This window comes from Cornus florida, unplaced genomic scaffold, assembly GCF_030987335.1.
Source record: "Cornus florida cultivar Cherokee Brave unplaced genomic scaffold, ASM3098733v1 CherokeeBrave_3.0.0_Hap2_Chr09, whole genome shotgun sequence".
NCBI lineage: Eukaryota > Viridiplantae > Streptophyta > Magnoliopsida > Cornales > Cornaceae > Cornus > Cornus florida.
The window spans coordinates 5,222,598-5,238,997 of NW_026775579.1; the positions used below are offsets into that span (position 1 = coordinate 5,222,598).

Here is a 16,400-nt window from a genome sequence, read left to right on the forward strand (position 1 = left end):
ACAAGGCATCCTCTACCCCAATGTGCATTATGATAACAAGCCAGTTCCATTAGGCATGCCGAGGCCATTTGTTCATCCACCACAACACCGAGGCTAAGTCCCATTCGGAATGCCAAGGCCAATCTATGCTCCACCACCTCCCATTATTCAAGGCAATGAAGGTGCCAATGTTGCACCTCTAATTGCTAATCCTCCCCTTGCTTTAAGATATCACTATGTGCCTAATAAATATAATGCACTCACATGCATTCAATTGCCACCATTTAGAGCACACCACTATGAAATCAAACCACAAACCATTCAAATGCTTCCTAACTATCACGGACTTCTAAGTGAAGAACCTTACAAGCATTTGGATGAGTTTCTTGAAGTATGTTCCACCGTAAGATACATGGACATGCCGGAAGAAGTCTTAAGGCTTAAAATTTTCCATTCACCCTTAAAGACAAGGCAAAATATTGGTTTAACAATCTTAGACCTTTTTTAATAACTTCTTGGGTAGAAATGTAACAAGAGTTCTTGAAGAAGTACTATCCGGTTTCTAAGACCAATGACTTGAGAACTTCAATTAGGGAGTTTTCACACGGGGATGGGGAAATGTTTCATGAGGCATGGGAACGCTTTAATGAATTACTTAGAAAGTGTCCACATCATGACTTGACCAAATGGTAATTAGTTCAATATTTCTTTGAGAGCTTATCGGATAATTACAAGGGCATGGCTGATGCTTCCATGGGTGGCTCTTACATTGATAGGCATGAGGATGACGTGTGGCATCTTTATGAGAGCATGAGTGAAAATTCTTTGCATCGAACGCTATCTTCGAAGAATGGTAGAAATTCTAGTGGTAAGAAGAGTGTTGGCTTACATCAAGTCGACTACTCCAATGAAATTGCTGCCGAGATGAAATCATTATCTAAAAGGTTTGATCAACCAAAACTTGGAAAATCAAGTATCTTCCTTCCCTAACCATTCTCATCATGCATCTAATGAGACATGTACGACTTGTTCGAGTGTTTTACATTTTACTTCCAATTATCCTCATGGACATGTGCAAAGTGAGCATCATGAATAAGTAAATGCAACATTTGTGAATCAAGGGAACAATCCTTATAGCAATCACTATAATCCTAGTTGGAGGAATCCCCCGAACTTCTCTTGGAAAAGCCACGGGGAGGGCTCAAACCCTTCCCAAGGTGGTTTTCAAGGAAAGTACATTCCACCTCCAATGCAAGGCCAAGGTTCCCAAGGTTTTAGATCATCATACCAATCATAAGGGAACCAATTTTCAAATTCTCATTTTTCCAATCAATCATATTCCCAAGGAAATATTAGAAGTCTCGCTTTTGAAGAGAAAGTTTTGACCGCTTTGGGCACTCTAGAGGCAAACACACAATTACTTCATTCTCACTCTCAATCCATTGCTAAGCTAGAAACCCAAGTAGGGCAAATAGCTAGTACTTTGAATGCAAGTGAGAAAGGGAAAATGCCTTTGAATGCCCCACAAAAGCAATAATGTGTTATGGAGACTAATTCCTCATCGGAAGGACACACAATAGAACATGTCAATGCGGTGACTACCTTGAGAAGCAAAAAGATTATGGATAATCAAGTGGGTATGTCCAATGAAGAGAATGAACCGGTGCAACCAAAAGTTGACACCCATCCCGTTTCTCATCCTATTCCTCCTTCATTGCATATGCATGATTTTTCAAATGAGAATGTGTTAAAAAGTGATTTGAAAAGTGATTTTGAAAAGAAAGATTTGCAAAATGATTTCAAAACTTGTTGTGTTGAAGAAACTTCAAAGAAAAATTCTGAAAAGGTTTTTGAGCCAAAAGCTCCATTTCAGGATGCCTTAAAAGGATCCATTTCAATTGACAAGCAAAAGGCCAAAGCAAATAAAATCACGGATGAGTTTAGGCAAGTAAAAGTTAATTTTCCGCTTTTAGATGCAACCAAGCAAATTTCGGCTTATGCCAAGTTCTTAAAAGACTTATGCACCCAAAAGAGGAAGAATAAAAGCCAAGCACCTAGAAAAGTGGTCTTAACTGAGCAAGTAAGCTCAATTTTGCAGCATAACACTCTTCTAAAGTTTAACGATCCCGGTTCACTTACTACTTCATACATCATTGGTGATCATATCACTAATTGGGCTCTTCTTGACCTAGGAGCAAGTGTTAATCTTCTTCCATACTAGGTATATATCAAATTAGGCTTAGGAGACTTGAAACCAACGTCGGTGGTTTTACAACTTGCTGACCGATCCATCGAAAAGCCTAGGGGTATTATTGAAGACGTATTGATTAAGATTGATAAATTCTTCTTTTTCGTTGATTTCGTTGTCATTGACATGGAACCGATCCCAAATCCTAAGAGCCAAATTCCTGTTATCATTGGCCGTCCTTTCTTGGTAACCGTAAATACCAACATTAATTGTAGGATGGGGATAATGAAGATCTTATTTAGCCACATGAAGGTAAAGTTGAATATTTTTAACCCAACCCCCAATTCATTTGACAAGCATGAAGAAGTTAATGTTGTGGAGAAATGTCATGACCTTAAATGTGAAGGAATTGAGTTTTTGTGTGAGACCAAAGTTTCAAAAGGTTCATCTTCAACCTTCCATTTTAAGAAAATTGTATCAAATTCTTGTTGTGAAAGGGTATGGAAGCCCAAAGATTGTATTGACCAAGGACCGAAAACTTTTTTTGAGCTTAATCTAACAAGTTCTGTAGGGAACCATTTGTTGGGTGGAGTTCAAAACACTTATCACATAATCAAGGAGGGGATCCATTATAAGATGTTTGATCCGGGCTAAAAGAGCCCAACATCTTGCTCGAGATGTTAAAGACTAGCAAAAACATTTCGTAGGGTGTCAAAACCCTATTCCTCCCTCATTTTTATCTTTAATTCCATTTCTTGCGAAGTCTAGATATTGGCTTTGGTTCATATGCAATGCTAGGAACTATGATTAGGATTGCATGCACTTATATGATGAAATTGAGCATTTTGCATAAGTTCGATCGATCTCAAAATGAGTTCGATCGATCGAACTTCCCACCTGCATCAAACCTGCATCCAAATCACTCTCTGTCCAATGGTTCGAACAAAACCTGCGTATTTCAGCTCTCTGTCCCATCGTTCGAACTTGTTCCTAGATCGATCTTTAGTTCTTCAATCGATCCAACTTTATCTTGGATCGATCTGCAGTTCCAACACTTAGAAATTTTTTGAACCTGCATCACCTGCATCGAAAAGCCTCTCTGTCTCATCGATCGAACATTTCTTCAATTCTATGCATTCTCGATCGATCGAAAGTATTCTAAGATCGATCTTTCTTCTTTGTTTTTCAATTTTGACTTTGTTTTAATTTCTTAATTTCAAAAATTCAAATATATATATATACATATATATATATATATAAATAAATAAATATTTTTCAAAAAAATCCTAAAAATATTTTTTACTTTTATTTATTTTTACTTTTTATTTTTCAAAAATTCTTAAAATACTTAGTCACTTAAGAGGAGAGATCAATGGCAGTTCGATCGATATGAGGATTTAGTTCGATCTATCGAACTGGCAAGGGAATGTTTTAAAAATTGATTTAGGGTCATTCGATCGATTCCACAAGAATCGATCTCAAACCCTCGTCTCACCCTTCGCCGCTGCATCCCAACTCTTCTCCATCTCCAGCGAGACTCCGGCGAGCATCCCAAGCGTGGAATCTCTCTCTCTCTTCTCGGATCTAGAACCTCATCTTCATCTCACATTCTCTCTCAATTCTGGTAAGATCCGAGACTTCACCTCTTTGATTAAAGCTTTGATTTCATGAACACATGCTTTAATTATTAGATCTAGGTTGTTTTCATGATACCTATTGCTATGGATGAAGCTTCAACCTCTGTGTATATATATGTATATATATGTATATATGTTTTTGTATTGTTCTTGCTTTGATTTGATTTTAGGAGATATGGGCTGAACCAAGTGACCCAATAGGTTGATTTGTTGTGTAGATGGGCCCACGACCATGTTCATGAAGGCCCCGTGCCATCTACGTCACAGATCTGTGACTTTTCGAGTTTCACTTTACAGGTCGATCGATAAAACTTTTTATTCGATTGATCTGTTAAAGATCGATCTCACTTATTCTTGATTGATCAAACTTGAATCGATCTCCCATTTTTGTGATCGATCAAACTTCACAGATTTATTCCACACATCTCACATACCATCTCTTGTGTTTCATGTTATCTCATTCATACCCAATGCCTGTGTTTTCCACATTGGATGCATTCCATGCTTATACTATCTTGCATGCTTCACATTAGGTCACTCATTCCTTGTCACTTGCATAGATTCATATTCTTTATCTATTTTGTCTATCCTATTTGACATACATGATTCTATCACCTGTGTTTTAATTCTCTATGCTGGCACTGACTCCCATTTTGCAAGTTTTCCTTTTATTTTACAGGCCATGGCTAGGGTCAAGACTGTAGCTCGCGGACACTATCACCGCAGGGTTAGGTAGAGTTTGGACAATGAGGCAGGTCCATCTCATACCCAGGACCCCATTCAGGAGGAGCCATCAGAGCCTACTCCACCTCAGTCTCCCTTATCTGATAGCAGACTACAGTCTTCAGCCGAGACATCTTCTTCACAGGCTGACACTGAGGCTGAGCACATACCATCCCCATAACCACCGCCATCTCAGCCAGCCCAGTAGTTAGACTGGCCATTACATAGATATTCACGCCTTCGAGTGGCGCACGAGTCGGTCTTCGATACAGACTTCTTTTCCCGATCGGTACTTACCCGATCAGCATATAATGATATATTACGATGGGGCCTTGCAGCCATTCTTGCCCCTGTGGCATACCCAATGTACTCGAGGTTGGTCTTAATGTTCTTCCAGAACCTCCGGCCTGCCCCGAGTAACTTGGTGGAGTTACAGACCACTATTAACGGCTACCCGATCCGCATCACTATGGACAGATTGTCCAGATCATGCCATTATCCACATGTCTGCCCTCTAGAGCTACAGGACACATATCCCACTCTCTATAGGCCATCATATGCAGACATGGCCGTTTTACTCATAGGTCACTATGCCGGTGGCGAGACCTTCGCCACCCAGACTTATCTACCAGATGACCTGTGGTTTTTCAATTCGGTGCTATATCGAAATATTTTCATGGCCAACCACAACACACAGAGGCGCGACGACTATCTTACAGCTCTATATGCCTTCTATACAGGGCACTGGCTATCCATTCGTGCGCTCATCTGGAGCGTCATGATGAAGCTGTATATCGACCACATCAGCAAGGCCAAGCCCAAAAGGGCTAAGTATCTCCTATTCGGCTACCTCATCACCCAGATTCAACGTGATCAGGGCTATCCTTTCCAGCCACAAGAGCAGATTGAGTCTGAGGCCTACTCATTCAAGAAGAAGGACTGGGATAAGAGTTACAACGCTCTTATGAAGAGTCTGCGAGATGATGTTGTAGAGGCAGCTGAGGATCTAGAGGCAGAGGAGTAGGCAGTAGCAGTAGACCTGGCAGCAGACGACGTCGTAGTCGATCCAGCTGCCGTACACATGGACATTGATTTGGAGCAGCCTGCAAAGGACCCAGAGCAACACTCTTCAGTTGGGTCACCCGTTCACGATGAGGAGTAGGCTCAGGATCATCTTTCTCCTGCTTCAGCCACACCTGAGGCTCCTGCTCACATACTTGACTTCGGAGAGCGACTTCAGAATCTGGAGGACGCCGTGGTATCTATCCGCGCAGAGACTGTCTCTATTAGAGCTGACATTGCTTCCCTCCACACGGATGTCATGACCGCATTCAGAGATCTATCCAGAGATATCCGCGAAGCGCGCCCTGCCCATCCGACCACTTCTTCATGATTTCCATATTTTCTTACTCTTCTTATATATTTGTGATATCTGCATATTTTTTATACTGTTATGTTAGTTTTATAGTTGTGTCTGTTTGCTTTGGTACTGGATGTATTGTACTTTATTTTTGGTTTATATATGCTTTCTTTATGGATATCCAATTTTCATATTCTTATATCTATCTGTTTGACTCCATCAGGTGCATTCCAGTGACTTCAGTGAGAGAGAGTACTTCTCGATTTTTAGGACCACCCTTATCCCTCTTTCTATACTTTATTTGACTATCCCATTTACACTTGCATGTCCACTGTGCACTGTTATTATCCCTTTTGTTAACTAATGAGTTTTATCCAAGTGTCAAAATTTCAAGACCACAGTTAATCCCAAGTTTGGGGGGGCTATGCCACCCACTTTGGATACTTCTGTCCCAGCCATTTTTTGCCTTAGTTGCACTAGTATACTCTTTCCCTTTTGTTCTCTTTGTACATTGAGGACACTGTGCCATTTAAGTTTGGGGGTACTGGTGCTTTGTAGTGTTTGTTTTTAAATTTAAAATTTTGGGCATGACTTGTGTATTTGAGGGATTTTCTATGATTGGTCCATGATTAGCTATGATTTTGATCTTTTGAGGACTAAATTGCTTAAAATTTAAAAATTACTTAACTTGAGAGTCCAATACTCCTTGTATGCCTTGTGGATGCCATTTAAGGGTAAATTTTTTGAAAGATTGATATTATGCTTGCACTTGTGGTCCACATCATCCTGATTTTGTGATTATTTTGAGATTCACTCTAGTATTCTACACTAGCACAGGCGCACACTAGCATTCAATTGTGGGGTACATGTTTTGTTGATTATTGAATTGTTTATATCCCAATTAGGCTAGTAGTGCATTGAAAGCTTTCATTCTAGATAAAGGTGGATAACAACCCCTTTTCACTAAGTAGCCGGGATTCTAGCCTCATCAAGCACTGAACTTCTCGCACCGAAAGGCAGAGGGCCCAAACTCTTGGTTAATAATTGAACTTGCTTAGGAAAAAAAATTTTAATAATAATAAAATAAAAGAAAAAGTTGCAAAAGCAATAAAAAAGTGAGGACTTCTCCCAAAAGGTGAGAAGTGGGAAATGATTAGATGGAGGTTGTCTTGATTTGTAGCCTAGTTTATTTGAGCTTGTAAGTCCATAGTGGTATTTTAACGCCTAATGCCCTAAAGCCGTCTGGTTTGGGAGTCATTGACCCAACGCTCAACCTCATGGATCGCTAGAAAGCTTAATAGATTAATATATTGCACCATGCTTCCATCTTTGATCCTAAAAAAAAAAAAAATAATAAAAAAAATAAAAAAAATATTATGAAAAGAATAAGCGTACCTAGAACAATAAAGCATTAGTAAGAGGTCCACTTTTTGTCTTGATGATCGGTGCTAGATTTGTATGCTAGTTTGAGGGTAAGGATGTGATCATTTCTTTAGTTGGCTTAGATAGCAACATATTTGATGCCGGTCCACTCAAAAAGGTTTCTAGAGTTGTTTTGATTTTCATGATCATTTTCTTGATGTATAGAGGACCATACTTGCTTGCTTGATGTTAAGATTTTGGGAGATTACTTGGAAATGGTTGAAAAATTGCATACTTAAAGTAGTTTTCTCCCAATGCTTGTTTTCAATATTGGTGCCTCTTTTGTGAGAATGAGCTTAACATTTATGGGTATCATTTCTGAAAACCCTCACGAGACTTCACTCGTCCACTAGGGGTAACCTAGGGGTTTAAAAGGCTTGTTGCATATGCTAAATGCAATCGTGTTCCCTACAAAAGTGGCATTATCCATTTATTGCTTTCTAGTTCATAGTTGTATAGTTGTTCATTTCATTCCTTTACTTTCTAGTTCATTGTTAGGGACTAGTAATATTTAAGTTTAGGGGTGTGATAAGTGTTGAAAATTGCGCATTTAAACCCCTTAAGCTTAGGTATTCTAGAACCTTTATCTATCTTATTTTCCCACTTTAGATTGATTTCGTGTTATTTCCATTTTTAGGTACTTATCCCTAAAATAAGCTAACTCAGCCAAATAAGAGCAGAAATTAAGCAATTCTTGGATGAATCAAAGAAAGGAGCAAAGTAAAGCAAAAGGTGGAATTTTAGCAACTTCAATCGATCTCAAGAAAAGTTCGATTAATCCAGCTTTCATCGATCTCAGCACTTCCAGATGGATCTGCGCCATGTTTATCCCTATTTAAAGATCTCAAAGTTCGATCAATCCAACTTCATTCTCTGATTGATTAAACCATCTTGTCCATATCCAAATGATTGATCTTTTCCAGTTGTACCACCCTACCAACCACTTTTGTCCATTTCCCAAAAATATCTTCAAAATTATCTCAGATTTGTTTTTATCCAAAAGACACCGCTATAAAGGATCGATCCAGCTTCAATTCAATAGATCTCAGCCATGTTCGATCGATCTCACCCCAAGTTCGATCGATCGAACATCCTAAATCTTGAGAAAATCCAAATCCAGCTCATTAAAAGTTGTCTCATATCCAATCATTGGAGGAATATTTGGTGTACGAGCCCATCTCATTTGGGGTGATATTTAACCTACCTATACAAGGAATATGAGCCATTTTTTGAGAAAGACATAAAGAGAGGGGAAAGGCACAATTTTCATATCTTAGCAAGGAAGAAAAGGAGAGGAGGAGGCTAGAGACACAAGCTTGGAGTTCTTCCATCAACCAAGAAGAGGAACAATCTCTACCATGGAGTTAGCCCTTGATGGTTGGAGGACACCATCCATGAGTGGCTAGACATCCTCTTGGGGATAGAGTTAGCCTTAAACATGTTTTCTACATCTAGATTTATGTATTTTTGAGGGGATTTGTATTGTGATACATGTTTTGACACTTTTATATATATAGATCTTGTTTATTCAATGATTTATGTGGTTTAATGCTTCCAATTGATCATTTCATTCTATCCATATGTCTATGTATGCTAGAATAGATGTTCAAGTGTTTGTCTCTATTTCTTGTGTTATTGATGCATGTCTATGTGTATTAATGCTATAAATCTAGAGATTGTGAAGACATAGTGCTTAATGGGATGTTCTTATGGTTTATTTGATGGTTCATACTCATTTCTTAATGGATTGTATCTCTCCCTTAGTTTAATTAGTTTAATTTCATGTCATTAGCTTAATTGTAGTGTAGTTGTAGTTTAGATGTTAAATGGGAGGACAATCCACGCTTGTTGCTTGATGTTCCATACTTACGAATGCAAGTAACATATATCTCTAACCTTGTGACGTGTTTGGTTATGAGCTTAAAGAAAGGATTAATGGATTAATTTGATATGTTGTGCTATCCACCATGTTGCTTAGACAACATATGCTTAATTTGTCATCCATGCTTGTTGAAACAACCACACACACACTCTTTATTGCAATACATGTTTTTTCCGTCATTAATCATTTATTAAGGGTGTAGAAAAGCTATGCTTAGTGGTGATCTCTAAACCCCAAGATATCTCTCTTATTTTCTCTCATTTACATTTAATTGCCTACTTTAGCTTAATTTGCATCTAATCTAATTCAACCAACCAACCACTATTTTTATCACTCGACCTACTAACCCTAATCTTGATTCCACAATCTTGTACTACCCACCAATCCCTTGGGACGATCCCTACTTGCCCTAGCTATATTTGTAGTGAAAGGTAGTTGTGGCAATTTCTAAATGTAAAACTTGGCCACATTCATCATAGTTCTACACCACTATCTTTTGGTGGTATCACAAACCGTGTAGGTTTCGGGAGTGACGACCCGAGAACACACCAACTTCCTTCAAAAACTACCCCAGTTTAGGGGATGATGACAAATTTTGCTCATTCTATGAGACTTTAATAAGCAAGAGTTTTCTATTTTTGATGATATTTGCCAATCGAAGAGGACTTTAATTAGGACCGTAATGTAGGCTAGGTATATGGTAACCAAGGAAATATATTAAGGCTCAAAAATATTATTTCCATATGAGGTTCATAAACCGTGATCGCTATAAAAAATGAATTGCCCTAGGCTATGTTTTCTCATGTTAATCTAGATGAAATTTTTTATAACTAAGCAATCATCCTTAATCAGAGAGGACTTTATGTAGGTTGTAGCATGGCCATAGGTTCAAGGTGATGAAAAGAATGTATGAAGGCCCAAAATTAATGTGAATTGGGGGTAAACTGCCCAAGGATCATTTTTCATCAACTTGTGCTTTTACGTCCTTCAGCTTGGTCTTCAACTGTTCTTTGGAGTTTAGCTTGACTTTTTTTCTAGCCCACGTGCTTGATTTTCCTTTTTGGGCATCTTTATTTGATTTTTATTTTGGACACCTTTGCTTGATTTGTATTATTCTTGTATTCACTTTCTTGTGAAAGAATGACATACTTGTAATGATCTTTGGTAGATTATGAAGAAAGAACGTAACAAAGCTCTATGGGCTTGTCAAAGGAAATTATGATGAACTTTGGATGATAAAAATGATGGCCTCTCTTCATTTGAATTTAGATTGCTTAATTATAAAAATTTCCAACTAGCTTAATATGAGATTAGCTAGATTTGTGATATTACCTTAGAAATTGTGCGACGGCTCTGGTTTTTCAAGCCAGTGCGTCCTATGATGAATCGAAGATTGACACAATAACGGATCCAGATGAGGAAGCAAGAAATAAAACAACAGTCTCCCAAGGCACAACATGCCTCTAAGACACCTTGATAACCTTTTATGAGGTCGTGGAACTCAATGAGAACTGACACGGAAGCAAAAGATCGAAAATATGACAAATAAGCCCTAGGGGCAAAATAGTCATTTTTTAAAAATATGGATTCGGGTGCTATCAAGTACATGCTGGAAATACAATGAAAAACTAATCATGATGGACTCAAGAATCGCATGATTTCGAGTCCAGACGAAGGAGAAATGGCAAAACAAAGAAAACGGACATATAAAGCAAAAAGGATAACTGGTAATTATTTAGAAATATTCGGGCATAAATAAGCACACCGTTGAATAGATGATGAATAATTAGTCATGTTCAAAAAAAAATTTACTCGATTTGGAGTCCGGACGTGGGAGAAAGGTCAAAAACAAAAACAATGTCGCGGCGGCCCAACGAGGGTCATGATAGCTATAGTGCTGCCGACCAACTACTGCTACAACTGAGAGTAAAAATGGGAATCTAAACGGACTTTTTTGGAAAAACTCAAGGAAGAAACCCCTCCTAAAATCAAGTTTTCTACTCAGCAGTGTAGATGGAAACAAAAAAAAAATGCATTGTGAAATGCCCAGAATGCCCCCATGAAAATCATGTCAAGAGGATAAAAATCCTTCCGGGTTGCTGCCAAAGGAAAGGAAATGGGGCTTCGAGACGTTATTCAATTGTCTAAGTTGAAAATAAAATCTTAAAATACACCTACAAGACCCCTGGAAGTTTCGGATCGATCAACACATTTTTTTAAAAAAAGTCGATGAATAGTACCAAGTACTAAAATCTCAAGTTTTAAAACATATTTGTAAACTTTAGAATTAATGGCCCTTGGCGTCATGTCATACATACAAAATAAGCATCCAAAAAGTGTACTTAGGTACATTACATATTTCTAGGCAAAAATAACATTTTACAACTAAAAGATGCTACATGCTAACACTTGCATGTTTTCCAAAATACATTAAAATACTTTAAGGTATTAAGGTAACTTAGGGATGTGATGCATTCCAAAACAAAGTTTCTTTACCTGCAAAATAACCCAAACAACTAGGGTGAGTAATCAAGTTACTCGTAGGATGTGGTGCATGTGCATACTCTATAGTTTTAAGTATAATGTGAACCAAACATAGACCATCACAAGGGTGCATTCCACCTAACGTCTATGTTTCCATGGTACTCTAAGGGATCATCTCAAGCTATACAAATGTTTGAAATGATAAACACATTGCATCCAAGTATACATAAACAAGTACACTAACCGCATTTAAACTAAGATTACCAAATCACACGCTACAAGAAATCCATGATTTACAACTTGGAAAGTAATGTGAAATCAAATAATTGAAAGACTAATTGAACTATATAATAGTCACGTGAAAACTAACTAAATTTAATTAGATAAATGCATACCATTAATCAATAATTAAAACAACTAATTAAAACCAAAAAAATTAAATAACAATTAAGTAATCAGTAATCAATACAATTAAAGCAATAATTAAAACCATTAAACAAAGACAACTACAATTAAATCAATGAAACAAACAAAAATACACTTAAACAATTAAAAATTGAAATTTAAACCATAAAATAAATGCCAGGACTATCCTTTTGAAATTAGGGGTATTACAAATGATGACCTAAATAATCGTATGACCAAACCCAAGTGTAATATGGGTTGCTAACTATAAGTAGTATGGTGGGAATCGAGTCAGGGATAGTTTTATCTAAGGACCAGGACCCTCAGTAGGGTGAGATTTAGTTATTTATTTTATTTTTTCAAGACTATACTGGTGCACTTAGCGCCCTTTCAAGTTTTCACTAAGCCTGGTCTACCACTTTTGCCTTCAACATCTCAAAAGAGATTTTTGTCAATATTGGTTGTATTTTTGCCCTTGGCACCTATTCTTGGGTTTTCACCAAGTCTGCCTTTTGCACTTTCTTACCCTCAGTGCCTTTAATTAGGTTTTCACTGAGTCAAGCTTTTTTTTTTTTTTTTTTTTTTTTAGAAAAAAAATAAAAAAAATTCTGGTGGTGGTCGACAGCTTACAAGTAACATCAAGTCTGCCAACACTTGATATAATATCCATGTGTACACTTGTTCTTGAGTAATCTATAAAACTATTCTTCAGTAATGAACCATGTCTTATTGAACTTCTGATGAGCGCTGAAAAGTGCGTATTTAAACCCCTTAAGGTTAGGTATTCTAGATCCTTTATCTATCTTATTTTCCCACTTTAGATAGATTTCGTGTTATTTCCATTTTCAGGTACTTATCCTTAAAATAAGCTAACTCGGCCAAATATAAGCGAAAATGAAGCAATTCTGGGATGAATCAAAGAAAGGAGCAAAGTAGAGCAAAAGAAAGCAAAATGTGGAATTTCAGCAACTTCGATCGATCTTTAGAAAAGTTCGATCGATCCAACTTTCATGGATCTCTGTACTTCTAGATGGATCTGAGCCATGTTTGTCCCTATTCAAAGATCTCAAAGTTCGATCGTTCCAACTTTATTCTCTGATCGATTGAACCATCTTGTCCTTATCTAAGTGATTGATCTTATCTAGCTGTACCACCCTATCAACCACTTTTGTCCTTTTCCCAAAAATATCTTCAAAATATCTCAGATTTATTTTTATCCAAAAAGGCGCCGCCATAGAGGATCGATCCAGCTTCAATTCAATAGATCTCAGCCATGTTCGATCAATCTCACCACTAGTTCAATCAATCGAACTTCCCAAATCCTGAGAAAATCCAAATTCTAGCTCATTAGAAGTTGTCTCATATCCAATCATTGGAGGAATATTTGGTGTACGAGCCCAGCTCCTTTGGGGTGATATTTGACCTACCTATATAAGGAATATGAGACACTTTTTGAGAGAGACATAGAGAGAGGGGAGAGGTACAATTTTCATATCTTAGCAAGGAAAAAAAGGAGAGGAGGAGGCTAGAGACATAAGCTTGGAGTTCTTCCACCAACTAAGAAGAGGAGCGATCTCTACCATGGAGTTAGCCCTTGAGGGTTGGAGGACACCATCCATGAATGGCTAGACATCCTCTTGGGACTAGAGTTAGCCCTAAGCATGCTTTCTACATCTTGATTTATGTATTTTTTAGGGGATTTGTATTGTGATACATGTTTTGACACTTGTACATATATAGATCTTGTTTATTCAATGATTTATGTGGTTTAATGCTTCCAATTGATCATTTCATTCTCTCCATATGTCTATGTATGCTAGAATAGATGTTCAAGTATTTGTCTCTATTTCTTGTGTTATTGATGCATGTCTATGTGTATTAATGCTATAGATCTAGAGATTGTCAAGACATAATGCTTAATGGAATGTTCTTGTGGTTTATTTGATGGTTCATACTCATTTCTTGATGGATTGTACCTCTCCCTTAGTTTAATTAGTTTAATTTCATGTTATTAGCTTAATTGTAGTGTAGTTGTAGTTTAGATATTAAATGGGAGGACAATCCATGTTTGTTATTTGATGTTCCGTACTTATGAAAGTAAGTAATATATATCTCTAACCTTGTGATGTGTTTGGTTTTGAGCTTAAAAAAAGGATTAATGGCTTAATTTGATATGTTGTGCTATCTACCATGTTACTTAGACAATATATGCTTAATTTGTCATCCATGCTTGTTGAAACAACCACACACACACTCTTTGTTGCAATACATGTTTTTCCCCTCATTAATCATTTATTAAGGGTTTAGAAAAGCTATACTTAGTGGTGATCTCTAAACCCCAAGGTCTCTCTCTTATTTTCTCTCATTTACATTTAATTGCCTACTTTAGCTAAATTTGCATCTAGTGTAATTCAACCAACCAACCATGATTTTCATCACTCAACCTACTAACCATAATCTTGATTCCACAATCTTGTATGACCAACTAATCCCTTGGGATGATCCCTACCTGTCCTAGCTATATTTTTAGTGAAAAGTAGTAGTGGCAATTTCTAAATGTAAAACTTAGCCACATTCATCATAGTTCTACACCACTATCTTTTGGTGATATCACAAACCGTGTGGGTTTCGTAGTGACGACCCGGGAACACACCAAGTTTTTGGCGCCGTTGCCGGGGATTGATTGATGGAAACGTCGTATTTGTGGAATCAATTAGGAATTAGTACTCCTTTGATCGTGTCTTTACTTTGTTTTTTATTTTTCTTTTAATTACTCATTGTGTTTGTTCTTGTTTGACTAGGTGCATTGAACTAAGAAGGTGAGCAAAGGAGCATCCAAGCAGAGGAGCTAAACAAGCAAGGAAAAAGGCTAAAATCATAAAAAATTGCTAAGCTTAAAGCTAAAAATTTTGGAGTTGAAGTGCTAAAGGACCTTTGTGAGCTTTTTCTTACTCAATCTCTAGTTAAATCATCGGCCCACGTGGAGGCTTGTATTTCAATTTTTTAGATAAATCGTGAGCCCGCGTGGAGGCAATTTACTTTTCTTGCATATTGTTGTTAAAGCATGGGAGTATGGGATCATTGTTTGTGGAGTAAGTTTGTTGATTGAATTATTGTGAAGTGTTTGTCATTATTACTTGTTGTGTTGCATTGTGCATGCATGGTCGTAGATCATTGAGACCCACTCTTGTCCCTTTAAATTTTCATCTTAAATCCATTATTTGAAACCCTAGGGGAAGAGGAAGTTCTTATCAATCCATTTCATCAATGGAAGGACACAATGAGGACCATGTGGAGGACATCGGTCACATAGACCAACAAGGCATCCTCTATCCCAATATGCATCATGATAACATGCAAGTTCCATTAGGCATGCCGAGGTCATTTGTTCATCCACCACAACACTGAGGCTAAGTCCCATTGGGAATGCCAAGGCCAATATATGCTCCACCACCTCCCATCATTCAAGGCAATGAAGGTGCCCATGTTGCACCTCCAATTGCTAATCCTCCCCTTGCTTTAAGATATCACTATGTGCCTAATGAATACAATGCACCCACATGCATTCAATTGCCACCATTTAGAGTACACCACTATGAAATCAAACCACAAACCATTCAAATGCTTCCTAACTATCACGAACTTCTAAGTGAAGAACCTTACAAGCATTTGGATGAGTTTCTTGAAGTATGTTCCACCGTAAGATACACGGACATGCCGGAAGAGGTCTTAAGGCAAAACTTTTTCCATTCACCCTTAAAGACAAGGAAAAATATTGGTTTAACAATCTTAGACCTTTTTCAATAACTTCTTGGGTAGAAATGCAACAAGAGTTCTTGAAGAAGTACTATCCGGTTTCTAAGACCAATGCCTTGAGAACTTCAATTAGGGAGTTTTCACACAGGGATGGGGAAATGTTTCATGAGGCGTGGGAACGCTTTAATGAATTGCTTAGGAAGTGTCCATATCATGACTTGACCAAATGGTAATTAGTTCAATATTTCTTTGAGAGCTTATTGGATAATTACAAGGGCATGGTTGATGCTTCCATGGGTGGTTCTTACATTGATAGGCATGAGGATGACGTGTGGCATCTTTATGAGAGCATGAGTGAAAATTCTTTGCATCGAACGTTATCTTCAAAGAATGGTAGAAATTCGAGTGGTAAGAAGAGTGTTGGCTTACATCAAGTCGACCACTCCAATGAAATTGCTGCCGAGATGAAATCATTATCTAAAAGGTTTGATCAATTTTTGATCAACCAAAACTTGGAAAATCAAGTATCTTCCTTCCCTAAGCATTCTCACCATGCATCTAATG

At 37.6% G+C, this 16,400-nt stretch overlaps 2 pseudogenes; both read right to left on the reverse strand.

Moving 5' to 3' along the window:
* Positions 1–560: 560 nt before the first annotated feature.
* On the reverse strand, positions 561–659 carry LOC132275553 (small nucleolar RNA R71; annotated as a pseudogene).
* Positions 660–15,957: 15,298 nt separating this feature from the next.
* Positions 15,958–16,056, reverse strand: LOC132275667 (small nucleolar RNA R71; annotated as a pseudogene).
* Between the last annotated feature and the right edge of the window lie 344 nt (positions 16,057–16,400).